Here is a 22,490-nt window from a genome sequence, read left to right as displayed (position 1 = left end):
TTGCACCCTGTGTTTGGTGTATTTCCTTTTGGGGTACTCAGCCTCGATATTTTGTTTCTGTTTTCACACCCAGTAGAAGTTGGGGGGATGTGATTTTCCAAAAGTCACACAAGGCATCCTAGAAACCTGGAGCACAGACAGAAGTCTGACAAGCGTGTGCTATTCTGCCTCCTGGTCCACTCAGAGTTTCAAAGGGCACAATTAACATGTAGGCGTCCCAGAAATCCATTGTGGCTTCTCTTGGGGGTAGGCCACTCCTGTTGTCAGCACCCAAATGTCCCTTGAGCCCTGGCAGAAAACCTGTTTGGGCTGATTTCCTAGTACAGCCAATGCATTTTTTTCTTTATTTTATTTTATTTTGGTTTGAATTGAAAGTAAGCCTGTTGAAATACAACACCCCATATATGTTTCCTAGCAAAACCCCCTTTACATTGTTGTTACAGGGCCTTATTCAACATTACACTTTTAAAACAGGTATTTTTCTTATTTGCAAAAGCACATTTTAACACATGGTGAAGTCTCCCGGGATGTCACTTTCAAAAGGTTTTCTCTTCCATCTGAATTCCCAACGTTGTTTTGCAGCCCTAGTCAGTTTCTCAAGACACAGATCCACTGAAATTGATATATGCCCATACAGCTAGGGTTTCTTTTGAAGCATAGATGTTTGACATTTTGAGGCCCAAAAGTCAAGCATTTTCCATACGGCTGAAAGCAACGTTTCTGTGGATTTCCCAGATCTGGTCTGACACAGCCTGTGATTCAGGGATAATCCTCTCTTCTGCTGGAGTTCAATCTGAATATGGATGTGCCGGGCTGGGTCTCACTGATAAAAACAGTGTAATGTTGAACAGATGAAAAGAGCGCCAGGGCAGCATCCTTTTCAATGTAAAATATTCCCTTTTAAATGGGAACTTTTTAGCAAGCAGCACAATGGCAGCCTTTCTTGGTGTGCCCCCTGTTCCAACTTCCCCAATAGGTGCTTGGCAAGACAGTGCAGCCATCATTTTGTAACTGCAAATGCAGTTTTGATGCAGGGCAATGGTGCTCAAAGGAGCCAGTGCAGCCATTTTCCTGTTAACTGCTGAAGTGCAGCTTGGTTATGGATGGGAATTCTGCTGAGTGGGTTAATGTATCCCACCGCATGTCTTCACGAAGATGACGCCAGTCAGCGCAGCTTTCCTCTGCCTACAGGGCGTTAATGTATATACATATTTGGACGACTGGCTTCTGCGCAGTCCTTGCCCACATAGAGCATTGAGCAATCTTCAGTTTCTCCTTCAGCTCCTGTTACACCTTAAGCTGTCGATGAACTTGCGGAAATCCTCCATGATGGTCTCTCAAGACCTGATTTTTCTGGTTTTCCATTGGAATACGGTCAGTACCAAGGTGAACCTAATGACGGACAGGATTGCGGGCCTATCAGCCACGTGTCAGCTCTTCCTCCAATCTTCGTACATGATGGCTTGGTGGTTCCAGAGATTTCTGGGCCTCATGGCTTCTTGTGTGCTAGCACTTCCTCTTGCATGTCTGAAGATGAGGTGAACCCAGATGGCTCTTCTGAGCTCTTGGTCTCAGGCTTCTGACCCGGATTCAACGATGATCCCAGTCCCGTCCTCTATGATGGCAGATCTAGAATGGTGGTCTTTGACCGGCAACCTTTCTGTGGGGTCCTCCTTTCAGAAGCCCTGCCCACAATTGTCGGTTACCATGGACTCCTCCTTTCTGGGGTGAGGTGCGACACTGGGTAACCTCAAAGTTTTCAACCTGTGGACACCCCAGGACAGGCAGTTTCATATCAGTTATATGGAACTCATATGGATGCATCCAGAGATGGTCTTGAGGTGTACTTCCTGGGAGACGCTCTCGAGATTCCATGGAACAATATGAAGGCTTCTGCTTTTCCTCCACTGCCTCTGATTCTTCGGTCTTTCTGCAAGCTCAGGAAAGCACTTCTCCTCATAGCTCCTTGGTGGCCAGCAAGATTCTGGTTTTCAGAACTTCAGCATCTGTTGATTCTTCCTCCGATCATATTACTGTTGATCGCCAACCTGCTTCACCAGTGTGATCACCGGATGTGGCACCTCTCCCCTCAATTGTTCAGCTTGGCAGCCTGGTGCCTGAGTTCAGATCTTCTGTGCAGTTTAATCTGTCCGAGGACAATTTGCGCATTATCCAGGTGGCCAGAAAACCTTCTTCGAGGCCTCAATATAGGAGCTAATGGTTCTGTTTTTGCCACTGGTGCTTAGCTAAGCAGCTTGACCACAGGCACGCTCCGGTGGACACTGTCCTTTCATTCGTGTCTTACCTCGCAGCTTCTGGCATTCATGTCTTGTCTTGCAGGACCTATTTATCTGCCATTGTGGCCTACCTGTCTACTGACAGCTGTTCCTTTTCTTTGACTTATCCGATAATTAAAAGGCATTTTGCAGGTCTTCTGCATCTTTTTCCGCTGGTGCGTACTCCTCACCCCAAGTGGGATTTGAATGTGGTACTCACTGTGTTGTGCCATAAACCATTCAAACCTATGGCCACTACCAATCTCAAAAAGCTTTCGTGGAAAGTCGCCTTTCTGATCGCAGTGACATTGGCAAGGCGAGTAAGTGAGCTGCAGGCCCTTTCTGTGGAACATCCATTCCTCACCTTCCATAAGGATAAGGTTGTGCTTCACACTCATCCTTCATTCCTGCCTAAGGTGGTTGTTGATTTTCATTTAAACCAATCAATCTCCTTACCTGTCTTTTTTCCCAACCCGGCAGAGAATGCTGAGAGGGTCTTACACATCCTGGACATCAGGGGAGCATTAAAGTTTTACCTTGACAGAACAAGTGCACTCAGGGCCTCCTCACAACTCTGTCACATTCGGGGACCTGTACGTTAAACCAGCCTCCAGGGCAACTATCTCTCGATGGATTTCCTCCTCCATTTCTGAAGCCTATAACATTCAGGGCCTTCAACCTCCAAAAGGCATCCATACCTATATTGTACGTGGTAAAGCGGCTGCTGTTGCCTTTCAGAAGTATGTTCCTTGGGAAACCATCGCCAAGGCAGCTACATGGGCTTCCCCATCAGCTTTTTGTAAGCATTACTGCTTGGACATGAGCTCCAAGGCTGATGGCCAGTTTGGCCAGGCTGTCTCTAAGAATTTATTTCAGTAAGGTTTTTTTCCCATCCAACTGAACCACCTGTGGTGCGTGCTTAGCAATCTCACACAAGTATGGAGGAAAGGGGACGGAATGTAGGAGTATAATAAAGTGACCACCTTACTCCTAGTCCATAGTCCCCTTTCCTCCATACGCACATCTGCCAACCCCCATAAAAAGTATCCTCTATCATTGCTTAAATGGTCTCAGACCTGGCAATAGAAAAAGACTGAAGGGCGATGTGCTGGGCGGAGCTCAGGAGGACGGGTTTATGGCCATGTGTGGTACTCCGCGTAAAAATAAAAGAGGACAGGAATGTCTCACACAAGTATGGAGGAAAGGGGACTATGGACTAGGAGTAAAGAAGTCCACTACAAATATCAGCAAATGCATGTACTTGCGCCGGCAAACTCAAGCAAGTGCCTCTATAAGTGTTGTTGGCTGTGTTGGCCTCTCTGCTTATCTGTGCTCATCTTGAAAGACTTGCCTGTGGACTATTAGTTGGTATGACCAACTTTACCTCGCTGGACTAATTATAGTAGACTGCAGGGCTAGGGCCATTTGTTGTGTTTACTTTAGTGAAATTTACTTTCATACTAGTAACTGTTACTATTTATTCTCTTTCTTTTAGGTAATTTACTTGTGGCTCCAACCCCTTCCCAGAAGCTCACTACAAATAGCAGCACGCGCACGCACCCTCGCGTGCACACTCGAGCAAGTGCCTCTACAAGTGCTGTTGGCTGTTTGCTGGCTTGCTACAGCCACAGCACCCTTTTCCACCCTTGCACTGCTGACCTGCCTGCTATCAATATAGTATTGGTACCCCCCTATTTACCATACCCCCATAGTCATGTCCCCTGTTTGGTCTTATCTCCCGCCCATGTGTAATGATCTGTAAGTAAGGACTATCTCAGCCCCGGTAGTAGCTTCCTGATTTGAGAGAGTAGCAGCAGAAGGTGATAAAAACCTTGCCATCTTTTAGATTTTTTTGCAGACCTATTTTCACTTCTACTGCGACATAGGCACGGAAGTGCTTGTGCCCATTCCGGTGGTGCTGCTCCCCCACCTAGCTGAGCCTGTTGGGCCCCTACATGCTAGGGCGAAACCAAAGCCCCGCTACACACGATATGCAGTAAGTCGAGTGAGTGAGAAATCCGGTTGTCGAAACATTAGAACCAGACGTTGGTGTGTAATCTCTTCTACTCACGCTGCGACTCTACCTTATCCCAAAAGTGAAAGCGCTGAGGTCAAATCATCTTGTATGGCTGACCCAAACCCTCCCTCGCTTAATTTGCCGCTCAAAGTAGTTAATATCCGTAACGAAGAGAAACAGTTGAGATGCGATCAGCGTGTGTGTTCCTTCAAAATGATCTCCCAAAGCCCAAAACTGACCACATATTTTCCCACCCTGCCTGTTCCCGGCTCACGGGATGGACAAACAGCAGTTTGTGAACTAACTGCTGACTTGAATGTATCTCTAAGTTGTCTTGAAACCAAACTAGTGAATACCCTAATTTCACTTCCAGTGAAGCCTTCTGGCTCCATAATTGGTGTGTCCACCGACCCACTCATCAAGAGGATTACATTCTTATTCAACATGATGCGCCCCTGCCCATGAATTCAGGGCAAACTCAGTCGTCTGGCACCTGTTTCTTTATGGAAGAGCCCCCCTTATATTCCCCAGTTCCTCTCATTTAGCAGTCACTATCGGGCAGATTCTTTCCTTCGGATCCCTAACCGCCTTGTCCCCAGCCTTGTACCCAGAATCACTAGTCCCTATAATTGACCTGGCCATTGACTCCTCGGACCTCGATTTCCTCGGCCCAGATCTGAACGCATCTTTCACACCCCTGTTCTCCCATGTCCCAAGTCAGCCTGAGTCCTCGCCCCACTCTGTCTGTGGTCCTGTGGTCCTAGCCAGCCTCACAATGCCAAATTTAAAGCTGAAGCAAATGCGGAGAGTCTTTAAATCCCTTTGTCACCCCGTCTGATGATGCCCCTTCCAGTGCTTCCTAGATCAGTCGTATCAACCTGCCATGCCCAATACCTTCAATGCCTCTCTCTCCCATGCCCCTGAAGTGACCACCTCTTCTGCTCAGGCCCCTGAAGTACCTGGGCTCACTCAGAGTGGCTCAACAATTTGGCTTTATTATTTATTTCTATTTATTACATTTTTTGTACGCCCAAACCCACGGGTATCACAGCATATTACAAGAATGCTTAAACTTAGATTAAAATGTTATCTACAGGCATATTTAAAACTTGGAAGAACGTGTGTAAGGCAATTGCAACAGTATACTATATTGTGGTTACAGATCATATAGTGCATACAGTTTGGCTTGGTGGTTACAGTATATTTACAGTGGAGAATGGACAATTACATTAGTATTTAATAAAGAGCCAGGTTTTGAGGAGTTTCTTAAAAACAGGCAGGGAGAGCTCATTGATGATGTTAGCCGGTAAGGAGTTCCAGATTCTGGGGGTAACTAATGTTACCTGTTCTGGTGTTTTTGAATCGTGGTATGTGCAGATGTAGTTTGGCAGTAGATCTCAGTGTTCTAGAGGATTCTTTCCGGTTGAGACATTTATTATGGTAGATGGGGGCATGGCCTGTGACACATTTGTGTGTAAGAGTAAGTGTTTTATGAAGAATCCTTGCTTGGATTGGAAGTGCCTAATAGGAGTATATAGCAGTAGTCTAGTATGGTTAGGATCAGGGCTCTTGCGAGTGTGATGCAATTTTGCTGCGTGAAGAAAGGACGATTTAGTGTAATCAATTTGGTGGTGTAGGCTGTAGAGGAGGCAAGAATGCTGATATGTTTATTCATGGTGAGGCTTGAGTCTAAATTAATCCCTAGGGTTTTCACCTGGTGTGAGATGGGGATGGGAGTGTTATCAATGATATTATTTGTATATTGTGGGTGTAGATTTGCTAGTCTGGTGGAAGAGCCTACTATGAGGATCTCAGTTTTTTCTCCATTGAGACAAAGGCTATTTACTGCCATCCAATTTTGGATGATGGCATATATTTTATTCACGGTGCAGGTGTCTTGTTCCAGGTTGCCTGAGATAGGAATGAGTATTTGTGTGTCGTCAGCGAAGTTTGTATACATTTCTCCCATTGCATCTAAGGCTGCAAAGAGTAGTTTGGTATAAGCATTATATAGTGTTGGTGAGAGGCATGATCCTTGTGGTACTCCAAGTGGCACTGGTATGGGAGCAGCCGCTATGTCCCCTATGGCTACTCTGGCAGTGCGCTCTGAGAGGAATGAGTTAATCCAGGTTGATGCTTGTTTAGAGAAATGGAAGTTATTTGCTAACGCTTGGCACAGTGTGCTTTGATCTACTAAATCAAATGCTGCAGACAGGTCCAGCAGTAATAGTAAACAAAGTTTACCTGAGTCCCTGACTGCGTCCATTTGATTATTTAGATCCAAAAATGCAGTTTCAATACTGTGACCAGGGAAAAAGCCTGATTGTCTCTCTCCTAGAAGATGGTTGTTTTCGAGGTGGGCTTGAACTTGGGTGTAGGCAATTTTGTCTATGATTTTGAGGAGGAAGGGGACTGTGGTGATTGGTCTGTAGTTAGTGGGTGTGGTGGGGTCTAATGTGTTTTTTTAAGTAGGGGGGCTGACCCATGCTTCTTTGATGCCAGACGGGATGGAGTTAGCTTTGAAGGATGCATTTACAAAATTTGTCATGATGGATGCTAGAGTAGGTGACTAGTTTGGCAGGGAAACTATCTCCTTTACAATTTGACGGTTTAAGTGATGCTATTGTTTTAGATACTTGTTCTGTAGTTACTACAGCAAAGTGGAATTCAGGTATATTATTGGAGGCAGTGGTGGCTACTGATGGAGCAATTTTAGTGGCAGTACCTAGTATTTTTCTTTGTGAGTTGATTTTGTTTTGGAGTGTGTTAATTTTTGCTGCTAGTGCATCTTGAATAGTAGAGTGCCATGTTTTATTTACTACCACTGTACTGGGGGGATGGAAAGGAGTTTCTAATTCCTTAATAATGGCGTATAGTTCCTTGCTGTTGGATACAGCATTGACAATGCGTGTATTAAGGGAGTTCGCTTTCTGAGAATATACTTGATCCTTGTAAGATTTGAATATTTGTTGTAGTTCTTTTCTGATTTCATCTGATGTTTTTTTTCTGAGTAGGTGTTCTAGCACACGTTTTTTTCTTCTTAGATTGATGAGGTCATCATTACACCAGGAGTTACTAGGCTTTACTTTAGGGAGTTTGGGTCTGAGTGCTGCTATTTCATCGATGGCTAGTTTAAAACATTTATGGTAGTGGGATGAGATCTTGTCTGGGTTGAGCACAATGGGTGGCTGGGTAGTTAGTAATCTTTTGAGAATTGGCAATAGATTCTCAAGGATTCAACCTTTTTTATGAGTTGGAGCATTGACAATTTCGTTAAATTGCATTTCTAGGAGAGCATTATGGAATACTGTAGCTCTGTGGTCACTATGGTCATCATAACCCAGGTTAATGTCTCCCAGGAGTATGAATTTCGTATTGGGTTTAATGAGTGGGGCGATGAGTAACAGTAAATCGGTATCAGGATTATTTGAGGAACTAGGTGATCTGTAAACTATTAATACATTTATAGTAATTTTGGGGTCTGTGGAGAGTTTGAGGGACAGGAGTTTGTAACCTGGTAATGCTTCTGTTTTGCATTCTCTGAACTTAAGAGTAGTTTTGTAGATGATGGCGACTCCACCACAAGTGGTTTCTTGTCGATCTGATCTAAGTATCGAGTAGCTGGTGGGAATGGGAAGGGATAGTACTGGGCCTGAGGCTGCGTGTAGCCATGTTTCGGTTATAGCAATAAAGTCTAGGTCATGTTCGAGAATCAAGTCGTGGGTGTCTAGGGCGTGTGTGCCTAAAGATCTAACGTTGAAGAGGGCACAATTTAGAGGTTTAGGGTTGCTGAGTGGACAATTGGTATGAATGCTTTGTCGTGTACACTTCATGTTGGTGGTGGGTGGTTCTGTGCATGGTCTGGGGTGTTCTTATGCCAGAGTTTGGTCGGTGGTTTGGCCTGTATTTGAGCTCTAGGTATGATGTTGGTTTGGTTGATTATGTGGAGGTGGTTTCTTTATGTCTCTGGGAGCATTGTGTGATGCAGTCTTTGTGGTGCGGGAGTAGCGTCTGATGGTTCTTTGTATTCCTAGTATAGGTTTGGATTGTGGAGCAGAGGTATAGGTTCTGGAAGAGAGTCGGAGTTGGCAGATTTTACCTGATATGAGTTTGGAAGTGGGTGTTATGTTGGTGGAGAGTGTTGTAGAGGTGAAGGCTGGTGTTGTGGGTAGGAATGGTGTGGGGCAGGGTAGAGGGTGATGTCTGGTGCAGAATAAGCAAGCTAATCCAAGTACTACTTGGAAGAATGTTCCTTGGGTGCATTGTGAGGTGAGTTTAAGGTTGTGCAGCATTGTTGTCATATTTTTGCCGTTATAGGAGTAGCGGTGGTTATGAATTGCTAGTGGTTGGATATTGGCAGACTATACAGAGTGTGGAATTGGGTAGTTTAGAATATAAAAGCCTGCAATTTATTTTATTCATGGCTGGACGGGCTAGGTAAATGTCTAATTTTTGCATATACCTTGGTGGTTACTTGGTAATTAGTGAGAACTAATCAGGCAAATTTGCAGTATGTAAATAAGATTTCATACGTGGGCCATGGGGGTTGCTAAATATGTGATACTTGCTTAACAGAGTAGAATCCCAATATGCAAATAAAGTGGCATGGATAAATCATATGGCTATTGGATAGGTAGAGCTCGCTAAACAATCAGGAGTCACAATGTATCAGCAATACACTACACATATTCCTTAGTGGCTACTAATGGTGCAATATCGAATAGGCAATGCAGGTAACAATATGCAGGTAATATATGATACATTTAACTTGAAGTATGCTGAATGAGTAAGTCAATTATACACAGTAGCAGCCGTATCTGGACAGTACGTTTGCATCTCGGACCGACTACCTGTAAATGTAAAGTGGTTTGACATTTAATTGGACATGAATGACATAAGCCTTAGTAGTGATGAGATGTTTCTTGTGTTTGAATGACTCCTGAAAACATTGATTAACAAGTGCGAGAAACTGGAGCATAACATTGATATCCAGACCATCTTCTTCCATAAAGGGCTTAACAATAACAAGAAATATCTCAAAGATCAGTCAACCAATACTGAAGACCTCATGTTGCCTGTTCGAGATCATTCTACTGGAACTGCATCTACGTTGCTGCAGCTGACGTTGCACACCCTTCCCAGTAAGACCTTCACGAGCAGGAAACCCGGACACATGACAACCACACCGGTCACCATGAAAAGAAAAGAAACAAATAACCTCTCAGACCTTCATGTACGCAAAGCGACTAAAAACCACAAAAAATGCTTGTGTCATTCCCCCGCTTAGCATAACAGGCAAAGTAATTGCCTCTGAAATTAATTTGTCCCACACGATACCTGAAAATTTACTGGGAACTGGTATTGTTGTATGTGCAAGACAGACTAACTCTCGAGCCCTGCCTAAAAGTAGCTTGTGTCCCACATAGCGAGCTCTTAGTCGAGCCTTATCCATCCATGATACTGTGGATGCCCTCCCAATCAGCCAAACAAAGCTCACAGCTAAATGGGCCCAGCTGCCCATCGTTCCCCACTGTGCCTCGCCCTGAGCTCCCGGTTTCGAACCATTCCAAGCATCGAACTCTGCCTGACCCCAAGAGTGAGACGACTCACAAGGCGCTACAACTTCCATCTATTGCCATGGAACAGTATCTACCCCCTCTTAATCAGGCTGCTGTTCTGAGTTTGTTTCACTCAGTAGCCCCCCTCCGAGTTGTTACCACTGATGATATTTGCATAGTGGATCAAATAGAACATATCACAACTAATATATCAAATGTGTGGTTTAAGTCTGAATTCCTTCTTCATTATGTAGTGAAATACCAAGATAAGCTCATCAAATTGGGATATCTGTGTAACATAACTCAGCTCTCCCTTACTAAATCTAGGCCAGGTGTGCCTACTAATCTAAAGAACAATAACAAACTGTCTAGTGCCCCGAGTATGCCATGTTCTAGACCAAAAGGCACATAGATCAGCACAGAAAAACAGCCCTTGTGCAACAGGCAACATACTCCTCCATCTTCCGCGCTGGTTGGCGTACAAGTTCCCAACAGTACAGCTAGTGTGGCAGCAAACGTCAAGTCTTTACCTAGTCAAGGGTCCAGCCTATTGCTGCTACAGAGTGCTCCTAGCGCATGGGTTAGTGACGATGATGGCTACTGGCAATGGCTTCCCTTGGTTTTCAGATGTCACTTTGCAACTTTGTCTCGATGATTTTGAGCTGTTGTGTTCCTGGAATACGTGAGGCTTCTCGCACCTTTTCAACACTGACAGCTTCCTAATTTATTTGAAACATTTTACTATTTTAGCCCTGCAGGAGACCTGGATGGTCGAAATGGTAAATTTGGACGGCTGCGTTACTTATCAGCAGCTGGCGACCAAAAGCCCAGTCGGCTGGCCAAATGGAGGTCTACTGATCACAGTGAAGCCCTTTTGGTCGATGGTTGAGCTTGCCAAATCCTCACCAATTGTACAAGAAGTCAAACTACAATATCACTGTCTGAGCATCATTCTCATTAATATATATGATCCTCCTAACAGAACAGCCACCACTGCCAATGTAAGGACAGTCAAAACCCTGTTAAAATTCTACCATCATGAGCTTCCTATACTAATAGTGGGTGACTTTAATTCGTACATAGAATTAAATTATTCCAAAGACATTGAGAACTATAAATCCACTTCAATTCCACCTAAAACCACTCATAAATGCCTTGCAAAAGCGTGGATTGCACTCCTTGAAGTGTTCGGATTCATCCGACTCAATGGATTCTGCCCAGGCGACTCTGAGGTGGCATACACTCGCGTAAGTGTGTACTTCTGACAAATATTGATGGGCCTCTGGTAAATAGTCAGTATGACCTAAATGGCAACATCCATGTTAACCCCAGTGGTAATCGCATCAGCTGGAATCCGCCCAATTTAACCAAAGCAAGTAATGTGGATGAGTCTCTATTACCCCAGTTCATATCATGCCACGACTCTGACTGTATGTTATTCTCTTCACCGATAGTCTCTGCCTTTTCTGAACTTGTAACTTTGATCAAGGACTCAGTGGCCAGAAGATATAAGAGCGATGCTGAACGTATGAATCGGCCCATCACTAAAAGAACGCACTTCAATCCTACTATCTAAGCTGCTAAAAGGCAAGTGTGAGTACACATTTCTGCTGTCCTGTACACAACGATGAGCCCCTAAACCGCTCTAGAAAGAAACCTTTTCATTAAAACGACCAAACTCAGGTACCAAAAGTGGCTAAGAAAGTACAAACTGGAGTGTGAAATGTGAAAATGGTAATACATTGCACATCTAGCACTACTAAAAGACAGTACACAGCTCTAAAATGTCCTCTGTGACAATAAAAAACGGACGCTCCCAATAATGAGGCAGATTGGATGGATTACACTGTATCCACCCTACGGCGCAAGACTCTCCATGAAATGAACTTTCCTCTACCAAACCTGAGCTGGGTGTGTCAAACAAGCATCTTGGACATCACTGTTATTATTGAAAAACTCAATAACTCTTGAGCGGCTGGGACAGATGGGATATGGAATTTGTTGCTCAAAATATCTCCTGATACATGGGAACACGTGCTTCAGCTGCTCTTCACGCTGATAAGCCTACATGGTGATATACCAAATACATGGCGTGAATGTCATATCTTGCCCTTAAACAAAAAAGTCCCCTAGAATCTTGCCACCAACCATCAATTATTAGCCATGCTCGATATTCCCACTAAGATTTTCGCAAAGGTGCTATTGATATTAGTATCTTCCGTAGAATATGCTTGGCTATGCAGAAAGAGCCCTGTCTATTGTGCATTTATTGCCTGCTCGGCAGCGTTTGATTCAATCAATCGGAATAGACTGTGGAAAAAACTGACGCAATGGAATATATCATCCGGCCTCCTCTGTATGCAAATGTTGCTGTACTCTGACACCACAATACAAATTCGATTGAATGATGAAGGCAAATTATCTAAATCCATACCCACGTATCGTGGAGTTAAGCAAGGCTGCATAGTAGCGGCAACTCTTTTCAATCTGTACTTAGCAGATCTCCCGTATGCATTTACTAACATTCCTATTAATTCAGTGAAGGTTGGTTGTCATTGGGCCAGTTGGTTGGCTTATGCTGATGACCTCCTTTTAATGGATTATATCCTGAAGGGACTACAAGCCTTGATTACTGCCCTGAGTGAATTCTCTGACCTTAATGGATTATCCATTAATATTGGGAAAACTAAAACCATGATCTTCTTCCATGCCCATCGAGCCAGTAAGCATCTCACATGTAAACTGAACAACTTCCCCCTTGAATGTGTGACTTCATACAAATATTTGGGGGTGCATATTCAGAACATCTGAATTGGTCCCTTCACTGGTCTGAAACCAAAACAAAATGTAATCAAGCCATCAGTGCAATCAGCCTGTTTATCGGATGGCAGGGAAGGCATTCCATTGCGTCGGTGTTAACACTTTATAAGGCAAAGGTTTTGGCAATTTGATATTATGGCATTGAGGTATGGGGATATCGTTATCTAGCGCAGCTAAAACCTTTGAAGGCTTTGCGTTGTGGACACTTTTTCGTATGTCCCAAGCACTGCTGATAGAATATGTATATCTAGAATGTGATCTGAAGGGGGTCAAGAACGACTTCTATCTTAAGGCGGTCAGATCATACAAACATCTCTTCATCTTAAACAATGGAACCATGATGGTGAATTTCATGCAGGCCGTTGCTGAATTGGACAACAGGAAAGCTATAAGTACTCTAGGTTTGTTGTTAACTGCCTACTGTGAGTGCAATAGGGGTCGTTTCGCGCTTACGGGGGTGGGTGATACTTATCTTGTTATACCTAAACTGAAACGCAAATTGTGTATGATAAGTCAAGAACAACATCTGGTGAATGTGTACACTCATAGCCATAGTAGCCCCTTCTGTGATTATATCTCCCGACAATTGGTCGAACCGTCATATCATGACGGGACATGTAAAGGTATCCCACGCCTAGAGCGCGTATGTCGCCTGTATGGTACTAGAGATATAGAACCCCTAGAATATTTACTTAGTACATACAAAAGCCTATCTAGGATCCAAGAACATTACCTGAAATCCTATAATAACGATTTTAATTGCACTGACCTGTCTTCACTTTGTCTTGATTTTATAGATGGATCCAACCATAATTTAATATTTTACATAGTGAAGTCTTACTGGAAATGTGTCGACATTTTTTATCTATTGCAATGCTGATTTTAACAGTAATCTGACGTGGGTCCATGAGAGCTGTTGTGACTCAAAGTCCTTGCAGGCAGAAGTGTCATATAAGTTGTCTCATCTGCTGATCTAAATTATATTAATTGTATGTCTTAGAAAGGCTGTTGGCCCATACATCCTTCAATATAAGCCATGCCTGGTTGTGGCATGATGACTGCATTGGGCATACAATTATACAGCCACAGCAGTTTGATATCACAGCAGTGTCAGGGGCAGCTATGACATAAGCAATGTATTTTGGTGTGAAGGCTGACTATCTGCAGAGCTAATATATTGTCACCTAGATTCTTCTGCAGGAATGGTAACATCCTCCCTGAGTGATATTTTGGAAAATTGCTTCTGTTATACAAAGTGGGACAACAAGATCACCGTTAGCCCAGCAACACGAGGTTGGGGTGGCTTGGGGAAGCCTGGGGTCATTTAAAGGCCTTGAGATGTGTGTGTGTGCTACTGGCACACCAACTAACCATGTGGAAGTGTTATTACTTTGAGGGATTTCAAGTCCCATGATACTCAGAGGCAGGAGCCATCTTAGAACTGCCCCCATTAAAGCTTTGCCTGATCATGCTCTTGTATCTGTGATTATAGATGTTGTCATGGGCAGTCACAGCAGGAAAAGTTCCAGGGGTTTGTGTCTCCCCGTGGACCTGCAGCTGATCTATATTGCAGCTCTGAGGCACAAGGATTGAAACAGTTCTCAGGGTTTCCCCAGCTTCCCACTGCGACTTTGCCCACCACATTACCCTGAAGTTCCATAAGGGAACTGGGGGACCAGAGATAAGTGAAATAATCCTGCTGCTGAACTTGTTGATGGGTATCTATTCAAATAGGTACAACAGAATCCCTATTCACATATGCACATCTTACTCCACCAATTGGAATATCGATATATATCGTAAAATACAGAGTAAGATGATAGATTTCCACTACTCACACTCCTACCCCTCAAATAGGACCCTCTGATGGATTTTCCAGCACTACAAGTCTTGACACCATAGACTGCATGCAACACTTTAACTTTCATATTTTGTTTATTCAACATTTTTTCAAGTAAAACATAAAACACTACCCTCACCTAACACAGTGCAGTTACTAACACTAAAACCACAGTATCTAAAACTTAGGCCTCAAATTATACACATACCCAAGACACAAACGATATCACATAACAAAATACAAAAAACCTCAAAGATATGATCCCAACATGTTTCTGTTCTTCAAATCCCTTTTCGGGCGAACATTCTTCAGGGGATAATTTAAAACATCCACTATTCTCCTCAACACCGTGTTGAATGGGTAGTATCAGGCAAACAGAGCCTGTAAAGGAAAAAACAGAGGGCATTAATAAGTTCCAAAGGGGGGGAGTACTACAAAATGTAAATAAGAAGTCGGCTCAAGCCATGATGCCAACCTCACATGGGTCTAGAACAAATGGACCCCTAAGATTTACCTTCAATTGGTGAACCTCCAAAGCATGTCTGTAAGTGACCAGTATGCTAAAAGTACAAACCAACTTTCAGAAACCATGCACTCTATGTCAGCCAAAAATCACTAAAAAACTTCAGCCGTAGCACATTCATGCCAAATATAGTGATAATTACCTCCACACAAGTAGAGATGCCCACTGCAGGGAACACTGGAAAAACCTCACTGGCAGCGCAAAAAGGTCCAGATCCACAAAATTCTATGACATTTCACAGTACCAATCTGTAAAGCAAAAATGAACAACCTATAATGCCTCTATAAATCAGGTTCTCCACCTTTTTCCCATGCATTAGCAGAAACGGGGGTGCATAATAGTGTATATCACTCTCATGCCGTGCAGTGAAGAAACCGCTAGTCAGCTGTGTACCGTGTCTGTATCGGAGCAGTTTTAAAGGGGCACCACCCCAGTCACTGACCAAATGGTAGCATGCAGCATGAAATGAAGTATAAATCCGGTGTCACTGTAAAACACTCTCATGCCGGACAATAAAAGAAGCCACTGGTCAGCTGTGTCCTGTGTCTATATAGGTACAATCACACTGCGGCTACACCCCAGTCACAGACCAAATGGTAACATGCAGCGAGAAATGGTGTGTAAATACAGTGCGCGTGTCTTCCTGACACTAACATGCTCACCTTCAATTGTGCGTGCAAACGTCCTACACGGACCAAGTCGCTGAACGAGTCGTGGAGCAACAACGAGCCTTGAAAACACAACGGCCGTCTCACCGGCAGGTATTTACAAGCACGGAAGCGCTGTCTGAGTAGCAACAGCTCCCACCTCGGGAGTGAACACAGAAACGAGACTAGATTCTCGTCAGAGGAGCGCTCGCTCATAAAAATAGAGCAGACATTTTAACCCAGACCCTGCATAGAGTACAAGGTCAATGTCGAGGAGATTAATGGATACCAAAAACGACTAATTAGAGCAAAAATTACACATGGAGCACAATGTGTTGTGATTATAAAACAGCATACAATATGTTAAGGTTACCAAACATACAATATCTTGCCATTATAAAGAAACAAAATGTTAAAGCAGCTTGTTATTTGCTAAAAATGCAACACGCAACAAGTTGTAATTGCAAAAAGTTACAAAAAGTTATGGGTATACTGAGATTGCAACAATGTAAAAAATACACAAAACTACAATATTTCAAAATATCGTGACAACTATGGCACTTCATGTCTATATTCACATACTCAATATTTGAAGGCAAGATATGTACATGTAGTTTGATCGAACATTACTCTTTATATTTGGCTGACCAAATGCCAATCAATGCTTTCATTAAGACCCAAAACATTAACTTTTTGCAATTACAACTTGTTGCGTGTTGCATTTTTAGAAAACCAGGAGAACCTGACTTATAGAGGCATTATAGGTTGTTCATTTTTGCTTTACATATTGGTACTGTGAAATGCCATATAATTATGTGGATCTGGTCCTTTTTGCGATGCCAGGGAGGTTTTTACTGTGTTCCCTGCAGTGGGCATCTCTACTTGTGTGGAGGTAATTATCACTATATTTGGCATGAATGTGCTACAGCTGAGTTTTTTGTTTTTTAGTGATTTTTGGCTGACATAGAGTGCATGGTTTCTTAAAGTTGGTTTGTCCTTTTAGGTGTTGCGATATCTCAGCGGACTGTGACGCCCTGTGAAGTTTTGGTTTCATATTTGCGAGAGATTAGCATACTGGTCACTTACAGATGTACTTTGGAGGTTCACCAATTGAAGGTAAATCTTAGGGATCCATTTGTTCTAGACCCGTGTGAGGTTGGCATCATGGCTTGAGTCGACTTCTTATTTACATTTTGTAGTGTTTCCCCCCCCCCTTTGGAACTTATTAGTGTCCTCTGTTTTTTCCTTTACAGGCTCTATTTGCCTGATACTACCCATTCAACACGGTGTTGAGGAGAATAGTGGATGTTTTAAATTATCCCCTGAAGAATGTTCACCCGAAAAGGGCTTTGAAGAACAAATTCATGTTGGGATCATATATTTTTTATTGACACATTGAGGTTTTTTGTATTTTGTTATGTGATATCGTTTGTGTCTTGGGTATGTGTATAATTTGAGGCCTAAGTTTTAGATACTGTGGTTTTAGTATTAGTAACTGCACTGTGTTAGGTGAGGGTACTGTTTTATGTTTTAATTGAACACATTTTGAATAAACAAAATATTTTTTTAAAAGTTAAAGTGTTGAATGCAGTCTATGTTGTCAAGACTTGTAGTGCCGGAAAATCTATCAGAGGGTCCTATTTGAGGGGCAGGGTGTAAGTAGTGGAAATCTATGAACTTGTTGATGGGAGCAGCACTGTTGTGCTCCCTGATATTAAAAGCACACAAGCACTATCTTCCCGAGTTTAGCAGCATTTTCCCCCTCTTCCTCTTGGATCTGGGGAACATGAGATAAGTCACGTGTAGTGTCATCAGTCCTAGTATTCTTGGAGTTCTGATTGAAAGCACTAGTGTATTACTGTGTTTGAGGAATAATAGAAACACTCAATATTCATATATTCCTTTGGGACTGTAAGGATATTTGGCGTGTTACAGCACAGAGTACAGCACTACTGCACAGGTAGCAATTTTTTTTTTGATGCAGCACCAAATGCCTATGGTGCATTGCTATATGTGTTACCAGATCAACAAGAAAAGACAGGCTATTCAGTCAAAAACGATTTTAACATATAAGATGCAAATCTATTTTTACAGTTAAAAGCACACGTGCACATTCAAAAATGCACACTATTTTTCACCTGAAATGCCTATGGTGCGAGAGACACATTTGAAAATAATAACTAACATTACTTATAACTAACCTGACTAATGAAACATAATCCACTAATAAAAATGTGTCTCCACTGCAGAACTAGGCCTATTCTGAAAGTGAACTTTTAAACGCACATCCATTTTTTTTTTTCTTCTCTGCTGCCCTGTCCACATAATTACAGGAAGCAAAAGAGCTCGAAAGAACAGGAAATCAGTTGGTTACAAAGTATTACTATAAAAATGAGCCATTGTGTAGAGAAGGAGGAGATGGCATGATTGATTCTGATTGGAGCAGCGTCATAGCAAGTATCATGCTAGAGGGAGTGATCAGAGTTTTGCTGGGGGGAGTTGGAGGAGAGAGAAGGACAGTCAAGATTTGGCAGAGCTGGGAGAAAGACCTTTTCCTGGTTGGAGCATTCCTATCTGCAAAAGCTGAGAATTCCAGGCAATGACCCCGGTTTGAGAAGGCAGGCGTTCCTTTTTACTGGGGTTAATCTTCAAGGGAGCCACATTCAGAAAGAGAACAGCCAAAGAAAACTCTGAACAGATAAGGTAATTACATAAGTGTGGGAGCTGAGTGTGTACGAGACGATAATGTTCAGTCAGAGTAGGAAAGGGGATTCTGGTGCCTTAATCACACGTTAATGTTGCAAATGGTGTTCTGTTCTCCGCCAAGTTTTTTTTCAGAGTATTACAGACAATGCTGTTAATGTGCTGTTTTATTTATTTCTGTAAAGAGTGAGATCGTGTTTAAATGCAACTTTTATAATACAGAAAAATACTGAAAGCAGACAGGTGGTGTGTCTTCTATTTACCAATACAGTGCTGATGATGAGGGGAGATTTTTAAACAATACAATTGTCATTTTAAGACAGATGTCTGCATGACATATTCAGTATGGAGAGTTGAGAGTGATTGTTTGTAGCATAGCTCGTTGGAGGTACATGAGCCAATGGGAAGAGAGACTCTCTGAACATAGTTCCCTACCGTATATAAGGTAGTGGACATTACCACAAAATTACCACATATAGCTCTCTGTCGTAAATAAGTCAGTGAGATCGCCCATGGTGGCACACTAACACTAACAATGAAAATGTGGTATTCCTAAAATGTAGGTCTGAGGTCTCTCTAGTGATTACACGAAAAATCTAAGCAAAGATAAGGGATTCTGGACATTGGGGCCACAAATAAAACAAGGGAATTATGCTCACCAAAATACCACCAACCACGTATACCAAATATGCATGTCTGGGTGCTGAAATAATGCATGTCCACTGTATTATTGTTGCACATGGCCAAATCTGAATACAAAGAGTGATTATTGCTAAGTTATTTTTCGGCGATAATAAAATACCGTCAGGCCCCAAATCTCCACAAAATACCCTACATATTTATGGTGCGTTGGCCGGGAAAGTGATCATAGAGTACCTACTGGGCGTGGCAAGCTTGTCTCACACTGCCATTTGCACATTAAAGGGAACCCATTTTATAATAGCAGTGTGCCACTAAAAACGAATTTCAGAATGTCACAAAGGGAAACCACATTCTCAGATCTAGTGCAATATTTAGAGGCAAAGTTGTTTGCACATGGGAATTGGTCATCGAATAGCACGTTGGAATGGAGTAACCGCATTCAGGGTGAGGTGCAGAAAGAAAAATTAGACAATATTTTTGCAGAAGGCAGCATAATTCAGGTCTGCCTTACAAGATTATTGAATGCAGCCGATAAAAGTGCAGAGAAAGACTGTTTAATACGGCTATGCGGCAAAATATGGTTTATTTTAAACAAGTCCCTGCGAATGCAAGAGAATGATACTCAGCTAATTAACAGGTTAAAGACTGAATTAGAGGGGGCAAGTAAAAATCAGGAAATGTTGAGAGCAGAATTGGATGTATGCCAAAAAGACATGCAATTAAAATGCAGAGACTTTGATACTCAGTTATCCAAAAGCAAGAAGCAATTTGAAGATAGTGAGCAAGAATTGGCACACTTAAAAGCCTTAGTGGATCACATTAGGCAGGATAAAGATGAGGTTGTTTCAGAAATGCAGATTTTACAAAAAGAACATTGTGAAAAAGAAGGTGATCTCCAGAGTGCAGAACAAGAAATGATTAAAATGATTCAAGAAAGAGACAAGAGAAATAAAGAGTTCAATGAATGCCAAATGCAAATGTGCGACATGCAGGAGGTGATTAATAAGATGAGTGATGAAAATAATTATTTGCAAAATGAAGCAACCAGACTCCTTAAAAAGTGTAAGGACTTAGAACAGCAAATGTGCATTCCCAGGTCCCAGGAGAGGCAGCAGGGTACCACATTCAATGGAGTGGAGGTGAATTCTAGCTCTGCCCAAAGAGCTAGTGCTCCAGTGACTGGGCCGGTGACTGAACTTGGTTGCAGCGCCCTTGGGGGATTTGATACTCCCATTGGGGGCAGCCACCAATCTCATACACCTGAAAACAGGATTGAATCACAAAATAGTGCAATTCCATGCATTGCAACAAGTAGCCCCATAAAAATAATGAAATCCATTAAAGCCCTGATCAAACCATTTAAAAAGGGAGGTGAATGCTGCATTGAGGATCACTTAGAAGCGGTACATGACATTTTTAAAGCACTCCAGATACCTAAGGAACAGTACAGACAATATTTTCATTTAACTTTAGATGCCCCGACGGCCAGCATCATAAGGGGATTAAATGAACAGCAGAATATGACCTGGTTGGAGTTTGAAAAAGAAATTAGGCGTCATTTTTCTCCTTTTCAATCATTGCAGGAGGCAAAAAAAGTCACGTACACAATTACTGCTGGACCTAATATATCCCCTCGCCAATTTTTACAAGACTTAAAAAGAGCATTTTCTCGCTTTGATGTATCTTTTGACTCAAATTCCAATGAGTTTAAAACTGCATACTTCTATGGGCTACAGAAAGACATCATATCCCAATTGGTCCGTGAATTTGACCGTGACAAGTCCCTTGAATGGATTGTACATCAAAGCACAAAACTATATGAGGTACTCTATTGTCAGGGTAGAGAAAGTGATAAAATGAAAGATACTAGACCTAAATCTAAAGAACCCTCAGCCACAGTAATGGAAATCAGGTCAGCCAAAATGTCCCTTGAGTCTGCTCAAAGCCAAGGTAAAAATAATGTGACACCTGAACAAAGGGGTAATCAACAAAGATCGCCATTTCCTGTACCAATGTTCCAATCACATGATCCTAGTAATAGAGAGAGCTACATCAGCCCTAGGTATTTAGGGGACAGACCCCGGGTAGGATATCGGCCTGATATGGCAGGTATGAACAATAACCAGAGACAAAATCAAGATCAAAGAAATGATGGTCCCTACCAGTCATTGGGGACACAGAGCAGATTTGATCCCAGCACCATGATATATGGTAATCAGGATAGGCCCCGATATGTGGATCGATTTACTGATAATGGAAATCAACATAGGGGCCAGTACCCACAATCTGAGAGACAGGACATGAGGCAAAACGTGAACTACAGTCCACACCAGTACAATGATTCCCCACCAGGGGACTATAATCAAAGGATGGGTGCAACCCGCTCCCCTCCACAAATGAATCAAGAGTTCAGAAACCATCCCAACCGACATCAATCACCTGAGAGGTATCAGAATAGATCCAATCAGGGGGAAAACAACCAATATCGACCTAGGCCACAGAAAGAGGATCCTAGAGAGATGGAAAGGTTCCAGTGCCTTGAGGCCCAAGTGAAAATGTTAGCTGAGCAAATAGGAAAGCTCTATACAGCGCAAAAACAACCTTCCAAAGAGGGGGCTGATGGCCATAGCAATGACCGGGGGGCTTCCGAAAAGTGACTAAGTACTCATGATAACTGCAGTGCCAAAATGACAGATTGCTCTGATATAATTTTGCATAACGACTCTGAGATGCCTAATGGATTAAAAATGAAAGTACCAGTAAATGAAATTGTGATAGAAAGTGCAAATACTTCTAAAAAAGAGGTACGGTTTAACTTAGAGCTAAATAAAACAGTAAAGATTTGCACAAATGAAAAACAAACATTAGGAATTCCAAAAGAACAAAGGAACAGATTTAAGAAAAATGACTCATGCATGGGGAATACCAGTGAACAGGGAGTAAGTGGGGATGCTATAGCTCCTTCCCTGGGCAAGCAAAACAATGACCAAACACAGACAGAAAAAGGAAATACTCACAAGGAGGGTACAAGTCAATCACCTGAAGAATTCTTTGAGCCACATATTTTTGAAGAGGCTGAAAGGGCTGGTATTACACTAAATGATCGCAAATGCACAGAATTAAAAAATGACAAATTGCTGAATGATGTTGTTACACATGTTCAGTTGGAGGATTGTAATGTGGTCTCTGATGTTACCCAGATGGATGGGCGAACAGTGGCCACACTCCAAAAAACCTCTGAACATGGAGAAATGAATAAAATCTTTGCACAGAAATGGGTAAAAAGGAGGGAATAATGTCTTTTCATTTACCAATGTGCTTAGCCAAAAGTGAAAAAGACCTGAGAAAGGTGAGCCCTGAAATCAGTACGAATTCACATTTCTTATGTGTATTAGAGGAAGTTGAGGACAGATATTATGCACCCATCACTGTAGAAGAAAAATGCCACACTTTTGCTATGATTG

Source organism: Ambystoma mexicanum, chromosome 3q, assembly GCF_040938575.1.
Source record: "Ambystoma mexicanum isolate Mex_15411 chromosome 3q, UKY_AmexF1_1, whole genome shotgun sequence".
NCBI classification, from domain to species: Eukaryota; Metazoa; Chordata; class Amphibia; order Caudata; family Ambystomatidae; genus Ambystoma; species Ambystoma mexicanum.
Note: the sequence above shows the minus strand (reverse complement) of the source record.